A 16,466-nucleotide genomic window follows, 5' to 3' on the forward strand; every position below is an offset into this window, starting at 1 on the left:
ATTCACGTGTAAAATGTTTAGAATCATCTGAAATCAAACACTAATAAAGGAAAAAAAAAGATTTATCTTTTCAGATCAAGTCGTCCGTTTATTTTTCCTTAATGTGCATCTATCACAAATCTTTATCTTCTATTCTTTTTAATTCTGACAGGTTATTTTCTGTTTTCTATTTTTTATGATTGAACAGTTTTCTATGTAGCACTTTTCCTTATTGAGGTTAATTTACATGCAAAGATTATTTAACCTGGGTTACACCAGCACATAACTTGAAGCCTGACAAGATGGATTCACATGTTATCTTGTGATGTGAATCCAGCTGCCCTGCAAGGTAATGACCCCAATACTCATTAGAGAGTTGTTTTTTTTGTTTTGTTTTGGGGGGTTTTGCACATACAATCTGCAGCTTTAGACAGACTAATGAATATGTAACAACACAGGCAATTAACACTGAAAGATTTGGACTGATAGTAACATGGGACACATATCAGTAAGAGGTATAAATAAGAAGCATAATGTAACCATGCCAAGTACTGATAATCAGTGAAATGGAAAAATGGTCTTATATACTGCTACATCGTGTGCAATTTAAAATGATGCTGTAAATCCCTGCACCATAACATAACCTCCCCTTAATAGCTTCCAGATGAAACAAAATACACATCTAATATTTAAGTCATGAGTGTATTCTGGTGAAGAAATGATTGGCAATCTCGTCTCAGTCAGAAAGAGGCACACTGGAAATGATTCACATGTCCTTGCAAAATGTGCTGAAAGCCTCTTGACATGGTAACTACTAATAGGCCATGCAGTGGTTGTAGTTTATTTGTGGTAAAAAATTAATATGAGTGGAAAGCTCTATAAACATTGCCTCTCATTCAGCAGAGCAGGGTACAGTATAAATTAAAATGATCAATTGCACAAATTTGTCAAAATTCAGAATAGTTGAACCAAAAGTACTGCACAAAGTGACAAATCAACTGAATTTGCAGCAGAAATGGTTTGATTTTGGTCTGAAATGTTGCTGTTGTAAACGCTGGTGCAACTGAGCCCTTAGTATGGACACTATGTTTGTGCTAGTATGCAATCGTGTGTGTGATTTGTGACCACCTGTGTTCATAAGCAGTGTGAACACAAATGCATATGCCTGTGTAATTTGTATGCACAGGTGTGTGCATATGTCAGTTTATATATTTAAGACTACTGTATGTATTTTGAATTTAAGTGTGAGTTTGATATGTGCATAACTGAGGCCCCGTGTGTGTGTGTATGTGTGGGAGTGTATTTCTGTGCATAAATGGAGTCATTTAAGGAGCCTATATAAATGGTTGTGATGATGATGAAGTGTGTGGATCTTCAGAGTCAGTGCTACTCTGAATAATGCCTGAGGATGCATAGACATCCTCACTACCACAGCAATCTATCAATGTAATAGATTGCTTAAATGTGTGTGGGTCTGCATGTGTGTAGTGGCGGTTTGTGCCTGTGTGTGAGTGATTGAGTGTGTATGTGGCTGCAGACAACTGTATGATTGTAATTTTATGGAATATATATAAAAACGTTGACCTCCACAAATGATGCAACAAGAGTCACCATCTCTCTAATTCTAATACACTAAACAGCTATTATAAACTTTCAAAGGTCAAATTTGACTTTTGAAGCTGAAATCTATATATTTTTTTTTTTAATACATTGTTACTGTATTCATACTCTGCTATTCTGAAATGTATGTTGGGTCTCTTAACTGCTTTAATAAATAATACTGTATATGTGTATTCATTATTTCAGAGATCACATTTGTTGCATGGCCAGGTGAAACCTGATCCATAGCAGATGGCAGATAACACCCATTCTGTGTAATATTGCCAAACAAATCCTACAATGGAGGCCTTTGCTATAGTCTGCCTGAACATAATACAATAGAATCAATTTAATATGACAACAACCAGCAAGTAACTGGGCCATTCGTAACCTCTTACGTTTGAAAATGGAGAAACACTGGTTTTAACAACAACTGAAGCTAAACTGAAGCATGTTTAACTGATTGGATAGTTCTTTTATTAGCATAGCTCCAACCCTCCATTGCAGGCAACATGGTTCTGTATGTCACAGGGTGTGTTACTGAAAATAAGTGTGGTAAAGACATGAAATATAATGTTGAAAAACATGTTAGGGCACAATCTCAAATTTAATTGCAAAAGATGAGTGCTTACCTCAGTTTCTCCTAGACTTAAAATAGATCACGTCTGTTTATCCACTTTCAACTTAACACAGTGTCTAGATGAAACAATCATCTAATTTTTTTGTTTACCTATACACAGTATTTACAGATTCTTTAAAAACTTTTATGGCATTGAGTGGCTATGAATGGAGATATATCACCCTCAAGCTTCTGTATTTATATAGAGTAGGTATACTGTATATAAATGTAAAAGCTGTATGTATACATTTTAATTTATAAAATGTATACTGTAGTTCAGCGTCCATTTAATAAGGCCAAGATTCTGATATTGTGATCTGTGTATAATACAAATAAATGAAACACTTGTCTTACAGTCATTGTCAATTACAGTGCACATACTGTATGTATACAGTAGAAGGATATGGTTGTCAGTTTGGGCTGTGCTTCTGTTAGGGTAATTGCTGGCCTAAAAATGCTTGTCATCTACTCAAATAAGGTGCTTATGAATTTGCATAGTGTATAATTTACATTAATTCAGGACCTAGTTTATCAGTCCTGTGTTATTGTGTTGTAATGTATCAGCATTAACTAAGTAAATTCCCTGTCATGTTCATTGTATTCAATGAGTGATTGACTTGTATTCTAATGCCAACAGACGCTGACACACAAAGCTGGGCGCACTAAGCAGCAGGCAGTGACATATTGTTCCCTTTGTTATGGCTCTTTAAGCTGCCTGCCCTTCATCATGGACAAAGAGGAGTGTGTGTGTCATGTTTCTAATTAGCCACAGTCTGCCTCTGCTGGTCCAGTGAAATTAAATTACCATACCAGGGTTGTTTCAAGTTTTACTACAAACCATGCATACTTTGTACATGTTTGGTTTGGCAACCATTTTTAAATAGATACACTCACTGTTTCACATTTTTTGACTGTGTTTTTCTTACAGTGCCAGGCAGCCATTGGTTTCCATTCATCATTCAGCATGCATATACTATATACTACATATACATCATGTAAATCAACTGGACAACTTGAAACTTGCTTAAGTTGTGTAATCCATCACAGTTTATTTCAGGTTTGCTTAATTTTTGTTAAAAGTTACATTATTGCCGCAGGGCATTGCCTTTTTAAATGAATGTACATTTTTAAACAGCAAAGCTAATTGTTTTTTGCTAATAAAAAATTGAGGAAACAAAAGATTTGACAAGAGATTCATTTGCCTTGGAGCTCATGAAATCAGAATATTATGCAAACATGGAACTGCTGTACAAAGGATCAACCCTAACAAACAGGCATACTTTGTACAATATGCCAGCATGGACATTTTAATTATGAATACCAGCTTTAACTTTCCTATCTCCCCCATGTTAGCATTTTTCCTTACATTTGGTTTCCTCTCGATTGTGGACCCTCTCACCACCCCCATTTTCCTCCCCAAGAAAGAACTATCTTCCCCACTCATCCAACTGCCTCTATCTTCTCTCACTCCTCTCACCCTCTTCTTCTTCTCCCTCTTACTTCTTGCACTTTCGTCTTGTCTGGTGCTCCTCTCACCTCACTCCTCTTCTTCCCTCTGCTTTTGCCCTGCACTTCTCCTATCCCACTCTCCATTTCCTTTTCACTTTCCTTGCCTCTTGTCCCATCTTCTCGTCTCTCTCTCTCTCTCTCTCAACATGACCTAGTTTCCAGCTGCAGCCAATGCAGACATCTGGGCTTCGGGCTCACGTGCCAGAGAAGGCATGACACCCCTGCTGGAGGAGCGGGGGGGTAGAGTGATGCTGAGAAGGAGAACAACAAGAGAAAGATGAATAAGGGGAAAGAGAGAGTCAGATGGAGTGATTATGAGAAATGGGAAAAAGGGATAGGAAGGTAGAGGAATAGAAAATCAGATTCTTGTAGGCAGAGATGAATTAAAGCAAGAGAGAGAGCATGTGGTCAGATGCTTTGAGGTTGCAAAAAGTGGATTCAAGGGAGTGATAGAAAGGAGGAGTGAAAGTTGACACACACATAAACATAAACTCAGCCATGCAAAGTTTGAGGCTGGCAGGCAGCTGGCGTATAATTGTTATTAGCTATTAGAGTTAGCATGGCTTAGCAGGGTCACAGTGGCAAAGCAGGCTAAGTCGCTGTGTAATCTCTGTGTTAACCAGAGATCATGTCATGTATATGCAGAGCACCCACACGCCGCAACCTAGACAGTCACACACACACACACATCGTCCCTTCATCTCTGCCTTCATCTGCTTCTTCTTAGTTGCTGTTTTTCCACCTTCTGTTTTTGTTGCTATGGAAGAGATATCAAACAGCTAGGACATGATCTGAACTAAGTAGAATTCAGAAGTATTTCTCCCTGCATGAGCCTATGTAAAAAACAAGTCCTATTTGTCAACCCTATTGTGCGGCGTTATCTAACATGAGACAGTGCTAGAAGCAGCGGATGCGAACCTGTACTGGCAGACAGTTTATTATTTGGTTGGAGACAGATTAGGGGAAGTAAAATAGAATCCTGCAATTCTGGCATAATTCAACTGACAAAAAGACGGATTATAGATGTTCTCACCAAAACCCAATTTAATGTTTAACATTTCCCCCTCGATTCTCTTTCTTGCTTTCTGTGTCTAGCTCCCTCTGTCTGCACTTCTTGTCTCCTAGCCGACATCGCTTTCTTTTCCACATCCTGTTTGTATATATTTTTCAGTTACCCCTTAAAGAGGGCATATTATGCTAATGTCCAGCTCTATATTTTTATTCAGGGCCTCCACTAGAGTAGCTTTGCATGATTCATAGTTCAAAAAACTCCTTATTTATCTTATACTGGCCCCTTATACAGCCCCTCGGTTCAGCCTCTGCCTCTTAACAGGCAGTCTTAGCTCCTGTCTCTTTAAGGCCCCCCTCCTGATGAGTCCACTCTGTTCTGATTGGCCAGCTTTCTGGAAACCTGCTGAGGGGCAGCCGTGTCAGAACCGAACATTTCCTGCTTTTGTCGCTTCATATTAAAAGCTTTTAAATAACTAAATAACTGCAACAGGTAAACAACTTATTTTACTTTGCCATGCTGTGTAATGGAAAAACACTCACAGCGTGCCAGCACGACTCGAAAACCTCCAAAACCATGAAAAATGCCATAATGTTAGCGGAGTGGAGCAGTGAACTGGCATGCTGTGCGTGGAGCAGATGACCATATTAAGAAATCCACTATGAGCCGACATCAGATCAGGCTCAAAGTAGAAAAAAAACCCGCAAAACCAAGTGTGTAGAGCAGTCTGAAGCCTGAGCTTTTTGTTCACAGGGATCACTTCTACATAAGTTTATCTCATTATTTGACACCTTGGCCACATTTAATATGAACATCTGACATTGTAACATTATATATATGACTGAAAAAGCAGTCATATATATAATGGAAAAGGTTCCATATGTTTGTTAATGTGAGAGGCAGGGTAGTGGATATGTTGGGCCATTTTCTTCTTTTTCTTAATATCTCCTCCCACCAGCCCTGGCTTCTATGGGTGTAAGCAGCAAATCATTATTATGACTAGATGAAATTGGCCCAGAGAACAACCATCTGCATTATAATAATAGGTCCCCTTTAAGTTCTCCCTTTTTACTCCTCTCTTGTTTTTTCTCTTTGACCCACCTTGGTGTATGTATTATCCCTGTATCCTCTTCATATTTTCTTCTAATATCTCCCTCCCTTAATCTCCTGTCACTAGCCATCCCTCACTTATTCCATCCTCGTCTCACTTGCTTTCTTCCTCAAGGTTCTTTTCACTCTTTGATCATGGCTGACCTTTACAAAAAAGGAGTCCAGTTTTGCTGAATTCCCACAACTCATCAAGCTGTCAAACCTAAATCTAATCATATGGGCAGAGAACCGAATCTGGTCCAATACTAATTGCAAATAATATTTAACTCCATCAGAGTTAAGCAATGTGAGCCCAGAGACTGTATTTTTTACAACTCATGTATGCTTTTTCATGAAAAGCAATCATTAATGAGAGTATTACAATACAAAATGTTGAAATACAGCATTAACTACTTTAAATAGCTTTTGATGGTAAAATCACTACTGTACAGTATTGAAGTTGGATTAAAATGCAAGTTTTGCAAGGTACAGGTAACTTGCTAAAACAGTATACAGAGTATATAAGTATACAGAACAGCTTTCAGTGCATTCACTAAGGGGTTTTTACTATTTTTGCATCATATGCATCAGTTTTTCTGTCTAACCTTACTGTATTTCTCTGCCTCACTTATTTCTGCCAACCTTGCTTCCTTCACCCTCATCCTGTTTTCCCTCTATGTCTCATCACTCTCTTTATTTCAAACACCTCCCTGCCATCATCCCCCTCTTTTCCCCTTTGCTGTTCACTACCTAATTTGAGTCTTAATGTTTCCTTCTCTGAGGTCAGAGTAGCTGCGGAAAGCAGCTCTGCATGTTATTTCATGCTTATATTGTTTATGCATTCTCATCTTGTAATTGTGGTAGTGCTGCAGCATATACATGTGGCAATTAAGGGTGCACCAGTGCAAGTGACTCTGATGGACTGGTAAAATTCAGACAGATTTACTGACTCTCAAAACTGTTATCTTTCCTCTTTCCTTATTAGTAAAGAGTAATGTACAAAATATGCAGATATCACGTAACAAATTCTCAATTTCAGCCTACGTTGACTGTTACTTTTGTGGTTGAAATGACAAACGGGGTGGTGGCAGGTCATATCAGCTGTCACTAATTAATGTTGACTCCAGCAGCAACTTGATGAAAGGCCAAAATTAAACATTGCTGTTGTCTGGTTAAAGTAATCTCTGCAGCTGGTGTCTGTACCCAGCTAAAGATCCTTTAGAAACTCATGTTACGTCAATTTCAAGATTCACATTTTCCCAGTTAAACTTTCATTCATATCATATTTATAATTTATAAACTTAATAATTTTGAAACAGGACCTCCAGTATGTGGATCAAGCAAGAAGCTTATGAAATTATATGAAAAATTAGGTGCGCCAAATTTAGTGGATGTGCCACGTACATATTTAATCAACATTTAGATGAAGAAGTATAAGTATCATATCGGACTCTGTATTGGCAGATACCCAGTATTAAAGAACTCTGACTGGGACTGGGGCCAAAAAAACTTCCATGAACATCCAGCTTTTAGACTTCTAATTTGTCTTAACTTAAAACGTTAAGCATAGAATTTCATTCTTGACCCTGAAAACAATAGTCTGATGGAAAAAATATGTTTTTTTTTTTGTTTGTTTGTTTTTCACACCACTAGGTATCACCAAAATCAGCAATTCCACATTTTGAGTCTTTAAGCTTACACATTCAGTGTTAGCTGCTACGGTCAACTAAAAGATAGTATCAGACGAGTGTACAAAGTAGGCAGAAGGGAAGGAGAAAGTCAGACTTGTAGCATGTAATAAATTTATAACCATGACACACACACCTGTACGGAGCCAGCTAGTCTAATAGAGCATTAAACACTATGTGACATGTTTTATGTTTTTTCTTATCGGTAATGATTTTCTATTTTAGCACCTTTGGAGCTATGGTGCAGAAAGGACCGCTCATTTGGAGGACAATCATGGCCACAGTGCCTTCACTATAAAACTACATGACTATAAATCTAAACTGACTCTAAATATTCATTATATGCACAAAAAAGTATATACAACAATAGTTTGACATAACACTAGTTGATAAGAGTTGAGTTAATAATAATATTAGGCTTGAACAACAGCAGTTGGCGTCCAGTCCTGTCAGCATTAGAATTTGATACAACAGAGGTAAGAGTCGTGTGTATCTTCTGTATCTTATGTACCATGCTACAGCCAATCATTTCAAATTCAAGATTAGAGTAACAGACAAGTGGGGCTTGCCACAACAGACAAGTTCTAAGTGCAAAAAAAATGACAAAGCACCTTGTCTTGCATGAGTGAATTTTTTTCACCTTGCTGTTGTTCTGTTGCTGATAAAACACACTACGATTAAAATTGTCAAATTTTATTTTTTGTGTTTTGAGCGAATCAAACAAAATTCCATTCACTTTTATTGTTGCTGAGGTACCAAAGATATTACATAACCTGAGCAAATACAACCAAAACTGAATGCCTGAAAATAACTGAATGTAAGTGGGAAAATGTGTTTTATTGTGATTTGGGAGCACTGACCCTCTAAGATAAATATAACACCAGAGAGAGAGAGAGTGGCAAAATCTACATATTTGGCACCTCAAGTGGACAGAAAACAAAGATAAATGCTGTGTGACCCAGGTCTGGAGTGTCATGCAGGCCAAGCAGAGCCTGACCTTAGATAAATCAGACAATGACCTCCACTTGGCTAAACTGCCACTACTGCACAGAGCAGAAGAGAACATTAAGTTTGAATCAACAAAGGAGAAATGATTGCTGTGAAAGATAAAAAGAAATACTGGGGAGGGAGAAGGAAAGTGAGAGCAACTGAGAAAGCTTAGGCACGTCAAAAGGTATGTTACACTGGCTCAAATGATGTAGGGAGAAGCTTTATCTGTCACACATACAGTACAAGCACAGAAACACAGTGGTACCGAAGTCCAAATTATGTTCACAGTCATGTTCACACACAGTGTATATGTGTGTGTGTGTGTGTGTGTGTGTGTATGTGTGTGTGTGTAGTTATCTCCTGCCACAATCTGTTCTCTATAGGCTGATGATCATCTATCTCCCCATTAACTGTCAGTCACTCTGTTCCCTGTTGACATCTCTTCTCTCACTATCTGAGCCGCAAACCTACAACACCACACCATTACAGGGGAAAGATACATAGCAAGAAAAAATGTCTGGTTTCTTCAGGAATCCAATTATGTGCATATACTGTACTTCTGTGAAAGTTAGAATTTTGAATCCCCAAGGCATGGATCACATGTCAAGCCCTCATTTATGCACTTCTGTTAAAATGAAACAAGAGAATATGGCTATGAAGGTGCTGAAGACATCACTTGTGCAATGGTGTCAAGACATAATTCAACACTAACCAAATGCATCAATAAGGAAAAATCATTGTGTGACTAAAAGTTGTAAACTGTTGTCAATTAAATTTTGTTTTAAATTCTAAATTACCACTGTTTATTTTAGTTTTGTGCCAGAAATTACTGTCTAAACAATGCTGTTATTTACTTATATAGTGATTTACTGAATTATTTAACTTTTCTTGTGACACAAAGACTGTGTCAGAATGTGGCAGAAATCAAAATACAAATATAATTGTTATGTCAAAAGAAATGTTTACAGAAATAAAAATTCAAACATTCTGTATGTGAAATTGCATTTATACAAAAATCCACAGCGAGATGATGAAGAGATCAGGACACAATGCAGATGCAGATCTTTCTGCTGTTTTGGAGACTTCATGACATGAGAGGAATACTGTATTTCCTCAATAGTGGCCAGAGCCTTTATTTACCTCAACTGCAGAGGGTACCAGGCCTTTCTTGGAAGCTGGATTATATTAGAGAGAGGCCTTTATTTCTAATTCCCTCTGTTTGATAAGTATATTTGCTCATATTTTAGTATGAAGCCTCCTTGTTTGATGTTAAATGTTTGTTACTGCATTACCAGTAATCCACTTACTCCGACATGTGGAACAGTAATTCTAGTGCTTGAGTTCCACCCAGAACGTTTTGCCAGTGTACCACTTAGCTGTAGCATGGTCATGTCTGGATGGTTACCCTAGATTTGGGATATTCTCACAAGATTTGTATGCATTGTTTCTTCATTGTACACATTGTACAAAATAATGATGTTTTATGATGTGACAACACTGTGGTTAAGGTCTGGTTAGGTTTAGGCACGAAAAACTCTTGGTCAGGATTAGGGAAAGATCATGCCGGCTTAGTCAAGTTACCCTGGTTACCCATGCTCATGCAGTGTTGCTGCTGTCATTATTATTAAAATATGTGCCTTTATCCCCATACTGAAATGATATAACATCACCTCTGTCCCCCTCCCCTCTCTGTGACGGGCAACTAGAGGGCTACGCATGTGTTTGGTGGCGTTGCATCCAGGTAACTACTATTTATGCTCATCTGGCATGCACATTGAATAACAGGCACCAGGAGTTTATTCATCCTTGTTTTTTTCCCAGCCTGTTTTTGGGGTCAACCTTTATGTGTTCATGGTGACCATGCCCCTGGCCATTATCAGAGACCTGGCTTTTAATTGACTACTGTCCTTGTATGTGAGGAAATACAGTACGTTGTTTTCATACTGATGTATGGGGAGCAAGGAAATGCATTTCATCTTGAGCATTTTAAATGACTGCAAAGGTATGCACACCAGAGCAATGTCAGTCAGTCATAAAGCTCCCTTGCGGGCATCTTTTCCTCACAGCTGGAACAAACTGTCCCCCTTACGGATTATCACTACTTTACTGTTTGGTTAAAACCTTGTAAAAAATCAGCTTTATAAAAACTGTATTTTAGATTGTTTCCTTCCAATGTGATTTGAATGGACAAAAAGATGTTGGTCACAAACTACATGTGGTACATGACAGCTGCATATTTTAGGGTAACATTAAAAGATACCACCCTCATTTTTTTACCCAACTCGCTCAGATTTATTTAGCTTCATCCCCTTTCACTCCCATTCCTTCCCTCAGTACTCTTTTCCCCCATCCCCCATTTTCTTTTCTCCTGAAAAATTATATTTGGTTCTAGTAAAATATTCATGTCTCAGTCATAGCGCTGGAACCATGAATCATACATCTGAAACACTGGGGGAGCGAGAAAGGGAAGGGGAGACAAGGGAAGGGAATGAAATGGATACAAATGTAATGACAGGACGAGCAGGAGAGAGACGGGAAGAGTGTCAGAAGGGGAGGGAAGAGAATTGGAGGTGGGAAGAGTCATGTACTGTGAGCTGGAGGTGTAAAGGGAAAAGGTAGAGAGACTGGCAGATGGATGAACGGAAAAGGAAAGCAAGGTCACAGAGAGAAGGGGACTGGAGGGGAGTGTTACACTCGTAACCCAGAGGAGCCAAAGACCAGTGGCTGAAGAGAGAAGGAAAGGAGTGTGTGAAGATGGCAAGAACAGAGGGCAGAAATGGTGGAAGAGGAGCATTTTGAATATGACGGAAGCAGAAAGAAATGGAAAAACAGACAAGCCTTCTAATTTGGATCAGATTAAATCTGATTAGATGTTTAAAAGTATTGCCTGCATCATCTGAATATGCAGACAAGTAGGAGTTAAAATCATAGAAAGTCTGATATGACCTTTAATTATAGCGATGTAGCAACATATAGTTTTGTTAAAGCATCTGTAGCCACTGTAGTTGTCAATAAAACACAAGAATGAAACAATTTCACTTGGGTTTACATCATATTATATTTGTCCTACAAGGACATAGGATGTCAAGAGATGAAGATTTTGAGGGAAGGAAACAGTGTGTCTCCCACAATAATATTATTCATCTAATTAAACTTGAAAGGATGTCATGTGGCAAAATGTCTCACGTCACTCCTACTTGTAGCCACTGCATGTGCTCTTATCCTGAAAATGAAAAGAGGACAAGACAGGAGGAAGAGGAGGAAGGAAAGGCAGAAAAATTCCCAAAAGACACCACACACCAACAATCAGGCTCACCCTCGCTTACACACGTGTGAGCACGTGTAGCTTAGGCAGATGTTGTGAGTGAATATCCAGCATGCCAAACAGCAGTGAAAAGTGCGAGCCAGCATTTCCCATTTCCAAAGAAAATTTGTTGCTGATAAAAAATTCAACACAGGAGCAAAGTGTTGGCTAAGTGACAGGGAAACTGAGATCCAGCAGTAGGAGCAAGTATCCCTCAAGTGTTACAAAAGACCTGTGTAAGCTCTTCTGAGGCAGAGAGAGGAGGAGGAAGCTGAAGAGAGAAGGCCAGGTGAAATAGGGTCAGTGCTCATCTTCCACTGAACCTTATGAAGGTTGATTATCTCCAACCCTCACACGCACAGGGCCCTGCAGAGTGTGCGTCTGTGTATGTATGTTTCCCTCTCTCTCTCTCTCTTCTTCTGTGGTGTTATTAATGCTGACATACTGTAGCTACTGGCTATGTGCTTACCCTGTCCTCTTTCCAACTCTTAAGTTAAGACAGATCACAGACACTGCTAACAAACACACGCATACATAACCAACATTAAACATGTCTGTCCCGAGAGCGAGGTTAAAGGCAAAACATCGTCTGATAGAGGATTGTTTCACATCTTAACGGTGTTTACTGTGAATATATATAGCACCCTGTCTGCTTAAGTTTAGCCTTTGGCTATCTAGCATATGAGTGTGTTTGTGCAGATTGTCTATTCTATAGAATAAACAATATGTTTTACAGTCTGTTTGCATTAGTGGGTATATCGAGCTGCGGGCCATAAAACAAAAAATTATGTGAATAAAAAAAATATCTCAAGGCTAATGTGTTATCTTCTGACAAGTTAAAGACATGCACATTTGCACGTTCTGGTATGATTTTGTCTGACTAAGATGAGTAAAGATTAATTTCTTAGTGATATTTCCCAAACGATGTTGAACACATAGTTTGATTTGACTTTGTCTCATAGCTTCCCCCTCAGTCATTCTCTGGCAGCCAATTTAATGTCTTGAGTAATACAATCAAGAGGAAGTGCACTAATTCAGTACCTCTCAAAATAGAGCCAAGAATTTTATTTATTTTATTTTATTTTATTTTTATTTATTTTATTTATTGGTTTGAAATGAGTGATGTCCTGTTTTTGTTTTAGCATTTCCTGTCCACAGCTCCAGTCTGGTCACCTGATTACCAGGCACTTGTGCAGGCCCAAGGGCTGAGCATTCATAGGCAGGAACTTTGTTCTGCTTTCTCTCTCTCCATCCTGCTGCAGTGGACCTTTATGATGCCTGGTATTCATTTATTTCAATATACCTTCCTTCAGTGCAACTTCTATTCCAATGTTGTGTCCATTGTTATGTTTTGGTGCTAGAGCCAGTTGCCAGATCACATAATAAATGTGTGAGCATCCCTCTCACAGAAACGTACTGTAATTGTTAGAATAAAATGTAAAAGCAGTCGTTTTTCTCTATACTGTCTAACCTTCCCTGAAATATATATCCTCTTTAACTTGGTCAGAGATGACCAAGATGAAAAGACATTACCATAATATTGTTGCCCAGATAAACAAACAAATGAAATAGTTTACTACCAAAATAAAATCAGTGTTTAGAATGTGTGAAACTATGCCCTTCAGTGCACAGAGTACCCTGGACATCTCCCACATCCCTTGTCATCCTAGGATCAGCACCTTGGACAGCACTTTTGTAACACAGTTTGGTGCAGAAGGTCATAAAATATCATAAACAGGAAAGTAGAAGGATTTGCATTATATACTGCTATTCAGTACTCTGTGTCAACACTACCCCTCTGATCCAAACAAACAATTACAGCAAAGTCTTTCCACAGAAAGAAAAGTCTTTCCATAAAAAGAAAAACTTTCCAAAGAAAACTTTCCATATGTATGGAATATGGAAAATAAAAGTATATTTATAGAGCTATACAATTTTAAATGTAATATCATTTTAGGCAATATTGGTGGTCTCTGTGCTGCTTACACTGCTCAAAACTTTTGCTACTCTACTCAGTTGCAGTGACGAAATGAGAGGAAGTTGGCAGGACTGTCCCAGCTGAGAGGGCCAATCCACTTCTAATTACCCTGTTCCCTGCCTTTAACGAATTGCTCTCACACAGAGGAGCAGAGGGGCCCTTTTTTTCTGTGTGTCTGAAAGTCTTCACCAGAGAGCTCACTTATGGGAAGAGAGGAACAGAAGGGAGGATGTGCTAATGTAGAACGGAATCCAGCTGAGAAAGCTGAGACTTCATGAAAGGTAGTCCCATGTGGTTCCATGCATTCAGCCAGTCGAAAAATCTTCTAGCAGACCCTGAAAATCATACTTTTTATAACTAAAATGAGACAAGCTGAACCAAACCAAGGCTTTCATCCCATCTTACCTTTTTTGACAAGGACTATTTATAGGGTTTGAGGGGGATTTTTTCTATTCCTCCCAAAAGTAATCTTAAAGATACACTAGTGGAGTATTTGTAAGCTTGTAGTCAAAAGTTTGAAATTGGTCAATTAACAAGTGTTTAAGCCACAATTTTGTGTCAGATTAGATAATACACATTCCAAACACCTAGAATGACAGTTTTGGAAATAAAAAAAACATACAGCAGCTCATTCAGAGAGGATAACTCCCATTTAATTGAGCCTAAAGAGTCAAACCTATTGAGCCTATTGCTCAGTCAAAGGAAAGCACAGTGATTTATGTTTCAGGCCAGTAGCCTCTGGCACACCCCTGTACATTTTCCACTCTAATTTCTTTCTGCTTCTCCAATCCATATGAGCAGCTGAAGTATGGACATTTGACCTGAGCCTGATCACAGTTCCCCAGATCTAAATGAAATATAGATGCTGAAATTTCACATTGATTTAGTAACTTGCAGACAGGACAGTGGTCCTGGGTCATAAAGCTGTAATGAGGGAGATTTTTTAGACCTTTCTCTCACCCTAGTTTCTGCTCACAATCTTAACAGACTGTAGGAGGGCTAAACGGTCTGAAATACGACAGCGTGGATCATCATCAGACTATGATGATACCTAAATAGCATGACAGTATGAAAATGAAGGTAAGACAGAAACAGTGAGCAGAGAGAAAGAAATGCTAAATACAAAGTTAGAGTGATCACTCTGGTTAGGGGAAACATCTGCTCTTCATGTTTCATTCTTCTAACAGCTCTATTGGTATGTTTCTGTCTCATTCTTAGGCTTTGGAAAGAAAACTTGAACTTGGCAAGTTGAGTGTGACTAGTCCTTCTGCTTTAGCGACAAAATAATCATTTGCCCATATGACTGCTAGGAGGAGATGGGCTGCAATGCAAGGTCTCCATTGAAAGTCAGACACTTGTAAACCATCCAGAGTAAATTCATAAGTTAGAGGGGACATTCATTATTCACACTAGAAGACCAGGAGGGGCTGCTTATTAGAAAACCGTCAACAAAGGTCACTTTAAGCATCGAAACTAACATTGGATGCTGTTCTTCTTTGAAGCAAGGACCATTTCATTCCTGAAAATGCATTTTGAAGCCAGGGGTACAGAAAATCATGCAGATAGGCATCCATCAGTGCTGTGTGTGGTAACCAAGACAAACGTAAGAAGTGGTAGGAAAAATGCTTTTGAGAGCTTCACTCTTTCTAAAGAAAAAACATTACATTGTCTCACCCAAGATTGTTTTCCAATGAGAAACCATGTATGAGAGGAAATGTGGCTTTTGAGACTGTTGCATTGGCTTCATTATGCATCTGCTGTGTTTTTTTTCTATGGTATCACCCACCTGCAAGTACTGTAATAATAACCTGGTTTATAATAACCCAACACTGGTCAACCGGCATCGAGGATTGATTATTTATTCCCAAACCACATGGGCCAAGTATGTAGTGAAGAATTTCTCTTTCTGTCAGTCCAACTCTGTCTCTGTTCTAGTTTCTTTCTTTACTCTTGTCACATTATATTCATTTTAACTTTTCAATATTAAACCTCTCTCATATGTGCCACTGATATTTCTCTCTACATTATACTGTGTCTTTTATCTTCCTTTTCCAGTAACACTAACATGTCTGTAGGGTTGGGTTTGAGCAGCGACAGTGAAGCACACTTCCCCTCCATATTGGGAGGGAGGTAGGGAAGGCAGGAAAAGACACTTGAGTCTAGAAGTAGCAATGTTTACCCCAAAACTGAAATGAAACCTGGGACAATGTTTTTTTCTTTCCTAATTATGCTCTCTTTCTTTTTCATTTTCTCTCATCTCTCTTTCTTTGCCTGTGTATTTTCTTTCTCAGCACTTCTCCTCTATTTTCATTACAAGAGCTCGCCCACCAGGAGAACATTTGTCCCTGCTGTCAACTTCTCCTGTGTGACCATTGCTTTTTAATGCAGTGCAAGCTGTTTTTGTGTTTGCCCATTCTAACATTATTTTCTCACAGTTTCATAACTCACATTTAATTTGAAGGATTACAATTATAACAATGCAAGTGATTTATAAGTTATAAGTGCCAGTTTTACTGTAGGCTGTTCCTTATAATGCACATTGTCGATACAGTATAATATGATGAAAAGTAATAGTAGTTGGAGAAAAGATTCATTTTCTTCCCCTCAGAGAAAGCAATTTACTCTCATTCATTCTTTTACAGTATGAAAAACAACTTCCACAGGGCCACAAAATTTGTACTGTTTCATTTTATTTCCATTGT

Source organism: Thunnus maccoyii, chromosome 18 (assembly GCF_910596095.1).
Source record: "Thunnus maccoyii chromosome 18, fThuMac1.1, whole genome shotgun sequence".
Classification (NCBI taxonomy): domain Eukaryota; kingdom Metazoa; phylum Chordata; class Actinopteri; order Scombriformes; family Scombridae; genus Thunnus; species Thunnus maccoyii.